We start from the raw sequence: 12,751 nt of genomic DNA, 5'->3' as shown, positions 1-12,751 counted from the left end.
AATACCTTATTTTAAATCGCCGTATTTGTATCACTTTCCCTGACCAGCAGATTGCATTCTGACGTAGGCAAGGATTCCCAGCTGCACTGACGGGATTGGCCGGTCGCCAGAGACACGCCCACTACCGTAGCCACGCCCCCTTTGGGTTATAACGCGCACTGATCACGAGCGCAGCGTTTGTATAGTTTTGAGCTCTTGAGGCACAGCCGGGAGCAGGAAACCGAGTGTTTTTTTAAAACTGCACTGAATTGCTAAAATACCTTATTTTAAATCGCCGTATTTGTATCACTTTCCCTGACCAGCAGGTTGCATGCTGACGTAGGCAAGGATTCCCAGCTGCACCGACGGGATTGGCTGGTCGCCAGAGACACCCCCACTACCGTAGCCACGCCCCCTTCGGGTTATAAGGCGCGCTGATCACGAGCGCAGCGTTTGTATAGTTTTGAGCTCTTGAGGCACAACCGGGAGCAGGGAACTGAGTGTTTTTTTAAAACTGCACTGAATTGCTAAAATACCTTATTTTAAATCGCTGTATTTGTATCACTTTCCCTGACCAGCAGATTGCATGCTGACGTAGGCAAGGATTCCCAGCTGCACCGACGGGATTGGCCGGTCGCCAGAGACACGCCCACTACCGTAGCCACGCCCCCCCTTGCTTCCATTCCACTTTGCTACAAAGCATGTGTCCCTACCGGAAGCGCAGCGGACGAGCGCAGGGCCCCCCTCCTATCCGTTTTACATCTCCCCTCGACATGCTTCGATATAGTAGGGAAACACTTATGCTACTGAATCCACGGGCAGACAAAACCGAGTGCCCACGCCTAGCCCCCTACATAGTATATAAGGACGAAAACGTATGCTCCAACTGCCGAGTACGGCTACCACACATTAATCCCCTCCTCCCCAAATCTATCTTGAAACCTAATCCAACCCCTGACAAGATCAAGACCTATTCCTTGCCAGCCCAAGCAGGAACCGAGCCCAGCACCAAGGGAAAACTAATCAACGGACTATTAAATGTCCGATCCCTTCCGAAACATACTACCGAAATACAGCTTCTGATCGAGGCCAATAACCTAGATATCCTGTTTCTAACCGAGACATGGATGGCTGAAGGAACAGAATCAGAGCTAGGCCTAGCATGTCCAGAAGGTTATAATATCATTCATAAACCCAGACATACAGGACGAGGAGGAGGCCTGGGGATCATCTTCAAGGAGGAACTAAACATCACTACCTTGGACGTTGATACCGTTTCCTGTGTCGAAATCCTTGGGATTTCCATAAAACATGATTCTGAACATTGCCTCACGGCCCTTATATGTTACAGGTCACCGGGGCACTTCAATGCCTCACAACAGCAGGAATTGATCACAGTCATAAATAATATTTCAATCTCTCACAGCAGGCTGCGGATATTGGGCGATTTTAATATATGGGACAATGACCAACTACGTACAGCCTTGTACAATATTACTCAATCCTGCCACAATCTAGGGCTGAAACAGTGGATAAATACTCCCACACACATACTAGGAAACACACTAGATTTAATATTTGCGGCAGAAGACCTACTGACCTTAGATACTATCCTTCCAGTAGGTTGGTCAGACCATCACCTCCTCAGATTTAAAACCTACATCCCGACCCATACAGGATCCACGAGGTCACAGACCAAAACCTTCATAGGTCGTGACTGGAAGAACCTGATGAAGAGGAAAGAGGAAGGAAAACTCGATCTCTGCCAGGCTGGGACCTCGTTCAAAATAGAGAACGATGTCACTACAAACTATCTCTCATTTTGTTACGAGATAACTAAGAAACTCGACGCCATCATCCCGCTGAAAACAATTATGAAAAGGGGAAAACCCTCCGCACCCTGGTACACAGACAAACTGAAAGAACTGAAAAACACCTGCAAAAAGGCGGAGAAGCTCTGGAGGAAAAATTACTCAGACCAGGAGAAAGTGCGATGGAGGCTCACCATTGCACAATACAAGATGGAAATAATTATAGCCAAAACAAGCCATTTCGCAGATGTAATCCTCAAAAGCTCCAATAAATCCTGCGATACTTTCAGGCTCATCAGAGAGCTTTCCCATCCTGCTTGTGCTGATAGCCAAATCAAGCCCTCACAAGAACTCTGTGATAGCCTAGCAGTGTTCTTTCAGGAAAAAATCAGTAAATTTATAGAGGGAATGAATAGCAAATCTATCTCCACAATGCAGGATAACAGCAATCAAGCGAACAAAGATGAGAAGGTGGAATATGCTACAAACCCCTCTTCAAACGCTATTCTGGAAAATGTTGTGGTCCCTTCAGAACAGGAATTTCTAAGAACAGCTCTTGATACGTCATCAGGCTCCCCTCTAGACCCTCTTCCCCATAGAATAGCCAAGAGATTCGAGGATGACATTCTCCCAGCTCTGCATCAACTATGTAATCAGTCTCTTTGCACCAGGCTCCGTACCAAAAAACTGGAAACTGGCGATTGTCACCCCGCTATTCAAAAAACCAAATCTGGACCCAAACTGCCAAAATAACTACCGACCTATATCCCTTTTACCATATCCAATAAAGATCATAGAGAGATGGGTCAGCAGATCCCTAGCCCTCTTCCTAGAAACCAACAACATTCTGGAAGAGGAGCAGTTTGGATTCAGACCAGTTCATGGAACGGAGTCAGCTCTGCTCACAGTCATGGATGACCTGCGAATGAGGGCGGACAGGGGAGAATCAGCAATCCTGATTCTGCTTGACCTGTCCGCCGCTTTCGATACGGTGAACCACGGCATCCTGATAGAAAGATTAAAGAACATCGGAGTCGGAGGTGTTGCGCTCGACTGGTTCCACTCTTACTTGACGGACAGATGGCAGGCAGTAGCTATCCCTCCATACCAATCAGAGTTCATCAAAGTCCCGCATGGGGTCCCACAGGGGTCTGCTATCAGCCCCATTCTTTTTAACATTTATATGCAACCCCTGATGCGGATCATCAAAAGCCATGGCATCAGCGTGACAAATTACGCAGATGATACTCAGCTGATAATCTCGCTTGATGGAGCTCAAGCAAACTCACTGGAAACTTTCCACACCTGTATGCTGGAAATATCACTCTGGCTCAACCAGAAATCACTACAATTTAATAGTGAGAAAACTGAAATACTGCACTGCACAGTAGGAAAAATCCCCAAAAGTTTACCATTAGACTTTTGGCCTCAGCTGTTAGGGGACTCGCCCACCCCAGTGAACTCAGTAAAAAATCTTGGAGTCACTATTAACAACAAACTGAGCCTAGAGACCAACGTCAACAAACAGGTCAGCTGCTGCTTCGCTCTACTGAGAGGACTCCGAAGGCTGCTACCTCTCCTGCCCCCACAGACCAGAGCTGACATAGTCAGGAGTACTATCCTCAGCCGCCTGGACTACTGCAATGCCCTTCTGCTGGAATCCCCTGCCTATCTTATTTCCAGACTTCAAAGTGTCCAGACGGCAGCAGCCAAATTGGCACTCTCTCGTGAGCGAAGATCTTCTACCACTCTTGCCCTGGCTGACCTTCATTGGCTGCCCATACATCAGTGGATCTGCTTTAAATCCCTATGTATTGTCTTCAGGGCTAGGCCCCCGACCACTTCAGAACAAATTCAATTTGTATGAGCCCACCCGGTCTCTTCGATCCTCATCTTTAAACTTCATTAGTATTCCTAGGATCAAGAAAGCCACCTGTGGGGGACGAGCCTTCAGTATAGCTGCAGCCCACCTATGGAACAACCTCCCTATCGACATCAGAAAAACCAACGAATTTATGACCTTTCGTAAAAAGGTGAAAACTTGGCTTTTTCCCAAAAAATCCCCAAAAAATCCACCAAAATAAATAAATCTATTCTGATCAGCACCATGTCCACTCTCCTGTCCCCACAGAGTTCTTAGCTATATGTACTTTAGCGCCAGGATGCCCGTAGGGTTGCAGAGCGCTTTACAAATGCTATAAATAAATATAAATAAATTAATTTCTTGAATAAAGAATTTCTTCCCTTTCTTTTTTGTATCCCTATCCCTACTCTATCTCCTCCATCCACTCCCCCTAAACAACAACTGGAATCATATGACAGTAGAAACATAGGGGCATATTACCAAGGCAGGCGAAATGAAATTATCGGCCGAAAAGCGGCAATAATTTCATCGCCCTATTAGCAAGCTGTCGCTAACATCATTTAGCAACAGCTTTTAGGTGATAGCGAGCGGTTTGGGGCCCGCTTTGCATGTCAGCGATATTTATCGCTAATGACCTGCAAAGTGGGGGTACCCAACCTGTTAGCGACTGAAAGCAGTCGCTAACATCACTATCGCCTATTATCAACGCAGGCGTAGCGATTAAAATATTTGCGCTAAGCGCGAATATCGCCACATCCTAACGCCTGCTCAGACCACTTCTTAGCCTGTATATCCAATGGGAGGTGGATATTCAGGTTAAGTCCCTATTAGCGATAATGCCTGAATATCGCTGAATTTCCAGCGATATTCACGCTTTTCGCCGCTATCGCCGGATATTTTATCGCTTTGGAGATAAACGTTGCTAATAGTATGTTATCTCTGTGATAAAAATCTGGCAATGTGCAGCAATTAAAAAAATGTCGCTAAGCTTATTTATTGATAAATAACGCTAGTTGTTGATAATATGCCCCATACACCCCTACAACTGGGGGACCAGGGTGCCAGGAGGAGGAAAGCAGATGGGAGGGGAATGGGTAGGGGATGAGACAAGGAAGACTAGGACTTGGCGTAATGAAGATTACCAATAAGTAATCAAGAGATTACCTCATTGTCCCAGTCCTTATATATGTGTGAATATAATGCCTGATGATAATTACATAGTGAACATCTTTTCAAATATTTATTTTATGAAATTGGTTCTTTATCTGGCTGCTGTGATGGTTTTACATATTCGCTGCTATTTTGCCAGGTCTGCATAAATATGAGAAATTTCACTATTTATTCGGCTGCAGGCTAAATTGTAGCGATGATGTACTATTTGACCATTGGTCGGATAAATAGTGTGAAGGAGGTCTTTATTAATCTGGACATAAAATGAAAAGAGACGTCGGGAAATGATAGAGGGGTGACCACCATGTAATAGAGGTGCAGGGAAGTGTGTGAAGCATTTGAAAGTAAGCGTATATACAAATTTAATAAAGCATATACAAAGATAAGTGCACAAATTAAAGTAAGTTGAGTACAGATGACAAAAGTAATTACATACATTTTGGAGAAAAAAAACATATATGTTAATATAATATGAAAATAAGAAATCTAGGAATCAAACTTGCTTCAGGTTATGACATCTTTTGTCCTGCATTCTGGGGATATTTGGCTGTCTGTAAAGAATGATAAGTATGGTTGTCATACATGCTACATAAATGTTTTTTTTAACTAATTAGAATACAATTTGTTTCGATATTCATGCTCCTCCTTCTGATGATTTTTGAAGGCTGGGCGCACTTTTGGCTTCTTATGGAAGGCTTTGTAATGTGTTTGGGCTTCTTTTTAATGGGGAGTGTGACAGATGGTATCTGAGTATGGGTACTTATATAAGGCGCCGTGCTTTGAGACAATTGAAGGAGGTAAATTGGATGAGGCACAGTAATGGGGCATCTGTCAAACAGGGGAAGTGAAAGCAGGAGATAGCTAAGCAAAGCATCTGGGTATTTCCCCATGGAATTGTCTATTCACTGATCTTTCAACTGAATTAACACACATTTTCACACTGTATACCAAGCACAATGTTTTCAGGCATAGATACTTATTGGTCTCGTGTCATGAGTGGCCCCTCCAGTCACACTGATATTTTAGTCACCAGCCCAATGTATCGTTTTTGTTTTTAACATGCTAACTAATGTTTTAAATGTGCAGGATCCTGTCTCTACTCTGTACTTATTTCTGTCTTTTACAGTGCTGTCACAGCAAAAGCCTGTAAGCAAAACGTAAATAACTAAATAAATAAAATCAGAGGGACAGGCTTGGAGGCTGTATCTGACTAAAGTAATTCTGGAAAAGACCTGGGGACGGAAGGATAAAGACCAGTAGGAGAAGGATGATTAACAGTATAAGGTGGACCACCAGGAGGCGTAGGAAGATCAGCGCCACAAGAACGAAGGCAAAAAGTGCAAGGACCTTGGAGAAATAATCCACATGGACTAGAGGGACCAAGTTCAGGAGAGACCAGGAACTAACAGATGATGAGGAACAGGACAAGGACTAAGGGTACTGGGACCACAATGAGAAGAATCAAGAGGTCCAGGAGAATGTGTAACAGGGGTCAAGACCCAGTGGACCAGGGCCCGAAGGGACAGAAAGACATGGGGAAGGAGTATTAGAAAGCCCTGGACCAGCAAGATGAGAAGGGCTATTAGGGTCAAAACTCACCAACAGGACCAAAGAGACAAGGAGGACTAGTGCCAGGAGTAGCAAACCCAGGTGGACAAACCAAAGAGGATGAACAACAGGACCAAAGAGACAAGGAGGACCAGGGCCAGAAGTAGCAAACCCAGGTGGACAAACCAAAGAGAAGGAGAACCAGAGAGAGAAGGACCAGGATCACAGAGATCAGATCAAGGAGAACCAAAGGGCCAGAAGTAGAGGGACCAGAACTGGGATGATCATGACCAGGAAGGACAAGACCTAATAAGACTAGGAGGCCATATATCAATAGAATAAGAGGAATAGAAAGGAGAAGGAAGAACAGTCCCATAGGACCAGGATCAGAAGGTCCATGAGGTCCATGACAAGAGGGCCAGATGAAGGAGGACCCAGCAGACTAGCAGGGTGAGGGTGGGGATGATCTATAGGCCCCTTAAGGGCCAATACAAGAATGTATCAGCACCATCACCCCTTCGCAGGACCTCTGCATCCACCTCTTCAACATCTTCAGCAACAAGCTCAGCAATATCTACAACAACTTCTAGCCCCAGTTGGACCCATCCATGAATGCAGCCCTCCAACTGATCAAGACAAACCCTTACAAAACCACCATGACCATCTGGCACACCATCACCACATCAGAACCCGCAACAGTCATACAGTCCATCTACTCTGTAGCACCTTCAGACCCCTGCCCTCACCACATCTTCTCTAAAGGACTGGTCTCCATCAACTCAGCTCTAGTTCTGATATTGAACATTTCCATGCACACAGCCACCATATCAGACTTCTGGAAGCACACCACAATACTCCCCCTCATGAGGAAATCCTGAGCTGGCCCAAAGACACTCGCCAACTACCATCCAATCTCCTTGCTACCTTACCCTGTGAGAGTCTTAGAAAATAATTATCAACAAGCTCCTAGCTGACCACCTAAATGACTACTACCTCCTCAACCCCACTCAGTCTGGATTCAGGCCTAATTACAGCACTGCACTGAGACTGCCATTCTTGTTGCTACAGATAACAACCAACTAATCATAGACAGAGGAGATACTGCATTCATCTTCCTATTTGACTTAACCAATGGTTGACATTGTCTCTAAACTCCATCCTCATCTAATGCCTCTACAAAATGAACATGCAAGAACCCACACTCCACTGGATCTGTTCCTTTCTCACAGACAGTACCCAGTCAGTCAGCCTAGTTCACTACACCCCCTAAACCAAGAACCTCATCTGTGAGGAACCCCAAGGATCATTGTTTTTCCCCAGATTGTTCAACCCCTAAGTGGCCTGCTTGCAAACATCTTCCAAACCCATGGAATCAACATCATCTCCTATGCTGATGACAGCCAGCTCATCCTATGTCTCTCTGATGACACACCCAGCACGTGAACCTACTTGACCTCAGCATATCCGCATTAGCCAGACTGATGACCAAGAGTCTGAAACTCAACATAGACAAAACAGAAATGGTACTTTTTGCCAGAGACATCTAGCTATGGAGCTTCACCTGTTGGGAGACAGATCTCGGCAGAAAACCCTGCCTGGCTTCCCAAGCCAAGTTTCCTGGGTAAAGTGGTGGAATAACGTCTTACAATAGCCAGTCAAGTCAATGCAGACATCACCTTCTGCTTCCACACCTTTTAAATCATCAAGAACATCTTCAATTAGCCTCTGCTCAACAGCAGCAGAACCGTCACCCAAACCTTTGTTACCTGCAAGCTAGAATACGGCAATACACTTGATGCTGGTAGCACCCCCATCCTAATCTGAAGACTGTAAACCATCCAAAATGCAGCTGTCAGACTTATACTCAGGTTTTCCCCTTGCACACACATCACCCCATACCACAAAGACTTTCACTGGCTCCCTAGTCACAAATGTGCACTCTTCAAGCTGTTAACACACACAGTGAAAGCAATTCACAACCTAGGCACCACCAATCTGCTGGACTCCTGCTCACACAAATCCTCCGCACAACTTGGTAACTGTATTCCTATTTGAAATGTGCAGTATCTCATTTTTCTATGACATTCAAGTACTTTATATTAAGTAAGATAAGCATGCGGCTGGAAAATACGTTATTGTGCCTACTGGTTGGCTGTTGTGCTCTGAGCTCTTGTGCTGTAAGAGTTTCCACTCAGAAAAAGGACCAATCAGCCGCGGCCGGCAGTGGGAGTAAATGCAGGGCGGTGATGTGGGGAGGGGGAGGGGCAGGGTGGGGGGTAGTAATGTATGGATTACGGAGTTTTACAGGTAAATAAACATTTAAATAAATAAAACGAATTTTGTTGCGCGCACTGCATCGCATTTTGGGATGCAGTGTACTCAACGAAATTCGATTGTGATTGCAAGACATTGGCGTGTTCTTGATCATAAGCGTAACCATTTGTATTATAATGCTTAAGAGTAAATGAGCATGATACAACCTGGATTTAGGTTTTCACTCTACACAAATAGGCTAATACTTGGCAAACAGTCATTATATTAGCAACCTTCTTTATAAAGTAATTTCATTGTTTTATTACCCAGGATTGATGGTCATTATAAGGGTAACAAAAGTGACTGGTTACTGGGGAGAAGCCGAGGCAGCCACAGTAAAATATGCAAGCAATTTAATTGGTTTAGGACCAGGCTACTTTGACACCCATTACATTTTCCGTATGTCTGTATTGTGCCAGAGTGCTGGAGAGGGCATTGTTAGTCAGGCAGTTCTTGTTTCTGCTGTTGAAGGCTCTCGATTTGTTTTGGCTATTTAAAAAAAATCTGGACTATTCCACGGTGTAGCTCTAATTATTATTGGTGAGATTACTCTTGCTGTTCCCATATGGATGATCATACGTAGATCAGATTAGAGGGTGAAGGTTATATATCCACAAGTTTGAAACAATCTATCCTACACTTCTATGCCACCATTCCTTGCACTATTACGCCTTCTAGATAGTTGTCACATGATTGGCACATTCCTTTGGACCTCGCACATGATGCCTAATATCTTTTATATAGGCCAGAGTACAGACTCCCAACCTCCCAACCAAATACAACCACAAGGAAGGTGATACATTTTAAAAAACTGCAACCCTCTCTTAAAACTCTCTGATTCACGTCATACTTAAGCACAACCACAGGCTATTAAATGATTGGAACACATTTCCAATGCATCATAGTCAATCTTTTCCACATAGGTCACACAACATCAACAATGAACAATAAACAGGGTTGTTGTTTCATTTATGAGCATGAAGGGCTTTGGTGCCTTTTCAGGGGCAAGAAGCAGTATACAAATTTTGGACTACACAGTAATACAGTCCAGGAGAAATGATTCTTCCTTTTGTTGTCTAACGTATCCCGGATTCTGAAACCAAGCACCCAGGTTAGACCAGTATGGACTGGTTACAATTATTTTGTTGATTTCAGGCAAGAGTATTTTGTTGATTCTAGGCAAGAGGGCCCTCTCCATATGTTCTCATTCTTTTAAGAAAGTTTTTAACATATTACTCTTATACATTTGTTCATTTTACAACTTTAGACAGTTGAACACAAAGACAGATATTTGCAGGCCAAACCTGCAAGTTTTAAATATTATAGCTGATATATATATATATATATTTGAAAAACATCTTCCTCCATTGAAGTACACAGAGGGGACACGGCGGGGCTATAATTGCAGTAGTTCAGAGCCTGGCAAGACGCATTTTGGTGGGAGCCTTCTTCAATTGCCTCTGGCGCTGTGGTTCTTCGTTGATTTAAAAGTGTTGGCCCATCCTCCTAAAGTAGTGTGGGATCCTCCTACCCATGTTCTTAGACACGCCCAAACAGTTGATGTTTATAAAACTCCATTAACCATAATGTAGTTTGTTCATAGCGTTTTGGGGATGTTGCTATCAGCCTGATTATTGGTTGCTCATGTTTGAGAGGCTGATGTCGAGCGTGGTAGGACCTGAGCCGGCACTGTGCTGGGCAAAAACTGTCACTAAAGCCCACACTTCTTACCGCTCGTCTCCCCGTACACAGTGTGCCTGGAGACGTCAATTTCAGTAGAGGCGTATATATATCTACTGGCGGTCACCAGTAGGTAGTTATAGTTAGGACCAAGTTTCCATAGGAAGAGCATTTTTTGTTTTGCTTATAACTTTAGCGTTGTTTGATGAATCTTCATGACATTTTCCAAACTAATTCTTTGTTCATATCAGCTCATATGTTGAAAGTTTGGAGGTGATTTGTCAAGGGGGGGCCGAGATAAAAGGGGAGCCCCAAAACATGTTTTATCCATGTTAATTTCTATAGGAAACTTTAGACAAGGTACAGGTCGAACGGGTGAACGGAATTACCCCAAATTTGGCAGGGAGAAGGGTCTTGGTCTAGAAAGCATGCTTTTGTTTATTTGGTGTAAATCCGTTCAGTAGTTTTGGAGAAATATAGAAATTTACAGATATCAATATTTGGGAATTCTGCCATCTGATTGGCTGGGGCGTTACGAGCACGAGCTTGCTGCTTATTGGCTGAGAGCGGTGTGAGGGGTTGCAACTAGGAAGTGTTGGCCGCCACTTTGCGATTCCATTAAAGCGAGTAAGGGGAAAAAAGGTCAAAAAAAGTAGGAAAGAGGAGGGTAGGAGCACTGTAATCTCTGTGGGGGAGTGTGAAGGGAAGTAGTTACTCCTACCTGTTTGAAAGTGCGGTGTTGCTAAGAGAGACATGGTGCTGAGATGAGATGTTGCTACACTCGGGTATGAAACCGAGAGCCTAAACCGTGAGCTCATTGCTGTAAAGTGATGTGGTCTGGTCTTCGAAGCATACGTGTGGAAGTAGTGTTAGTAGGAATTTATACCATAAAGGGAGTAGGAAGCCAACTACTGACCGCTACCGTGCGTTTATACTATAGCGGAAGTGAAGTACTCACGCCTACCGGTGTGAAGACTCGGGGATCAAACGGAGCTGATTGGTGTAAAGTGATGGGCTCTGTGCGCTGTAGCATACCTGTGGAAGTAGTGTTAGTTTGCGTTTATACAATACAGGGAGTGGGAAGCATACTTAAAAATGCAGAGTGGGCCTCTGCAGTCCCTGAAGCTTTGGTGGTCCTAGGCAGTGCCTTATTGGTTTGTAATCACATGGGCAGTACTCATGGTGTAATAAAGTGATACACGCATAGAACCCTTGCAGTAGTAGAATTCCGAATGATTCATTTATGTAATAGTCTATTGGTTTATATTTGGCAGGTGCACCACAAAATTACAAATGTTTTCCCTCATAACCTCCTAAAAACAGACGTTTTTCACAATAAATTACAGACAAGTGTTGTCAGAAAAAGAAGACCTATATACTCACTTATTTATTGGTAAAAAAATAACCTTTATTAAAACAGCACTAATAAATGGAAACTCAACATTATTCGAAGAAATAACAGTGTATCATGAAATAAGTGGCTGGGACTCCTCCGGATGCAGCGTACAAAACCTGCAAGACAAATTGGAAATATATGTATGTGTGCTATATCCAAGAGAAAAAGCAAGGTAGTCAGAATGAAAGAAAGATAGTGAGAATGGGACAGAGAGGAAGTGGGTGGAAGGGAGGGGAGAGTCAAAAGAACAGAGGGAGGAGGAGACAGAGCGTCGGTCGACTGCACCCAGCTCTCACTGTTTATCTCCTGTCACCCGTGTGTCTAGGACGCTGGAGTCCGCGATAAAGAGTGCAGACCAGCAAGTCCTAAAATGAAACAGGTATGAATGAGACCAGAGATTACATTATTATCTACGGGAACATCGCTTGCCTGCACATGTGCACCCACGATGCTGTACCCCAGCCCCTTCCCCTGTACTGTGTTCAATTGTAGTTCCTGCACACCGCAGCTTCAGTGCTCACCTCCCACCATCGGTGTGTCCAACAACGTGCCGGTGCAAGCTCTGATTCCGGGGTGCCTCTGTAGGGTGGCACAGAAGGTCTCCGGTCGGGGATGGTGCATTGATACCACGATGGAAGGTGTCAGAATGCCTAGGGCATCATCACGGTGTGAGCACCCGCTCCGCCCATTTCGGAGCAACAAATTCAGTGTCTGAAAAGGGAGAAAAAATATAATGGTGGAAACGTCTGAAGGTAAATGAAGGTTTATTTGAAGCTTAATAGAGAACACCAGTTGAGTGCATCCTTCCTTTTTGAAGTACGATCTACCAATTGTTAGTGGTAATCGTGGTTCAAAGAGGAGCTGGAGTGCACGAGAATACACAAGGTTCAATATTAATATGTTATGCCAACGTTCACATACAAAGGAACAGAGCGCATGCTAGAAGCATAATGTGTGCAGGTAATGCAGTGGAGCAAGCCTGTGTGCATG

Source organism: Lissotriton helveticus, chromosome 10 (assembly GCF_964261635.1).
Source record: "Lissotriton helveticus chromosome 10, aLisHel1.1, whole genome shotgun sequence".
Classification (NCBI taxonomy): domain Eukaryota; kingdom Metazoa; phylum Chordata; class Amphibia; order Caudata; family Salamandridae; genus Lissotriton; species Lissotriton helveticus.
This window is presented reverse-complemented; position numbering follows the sequence as displayed.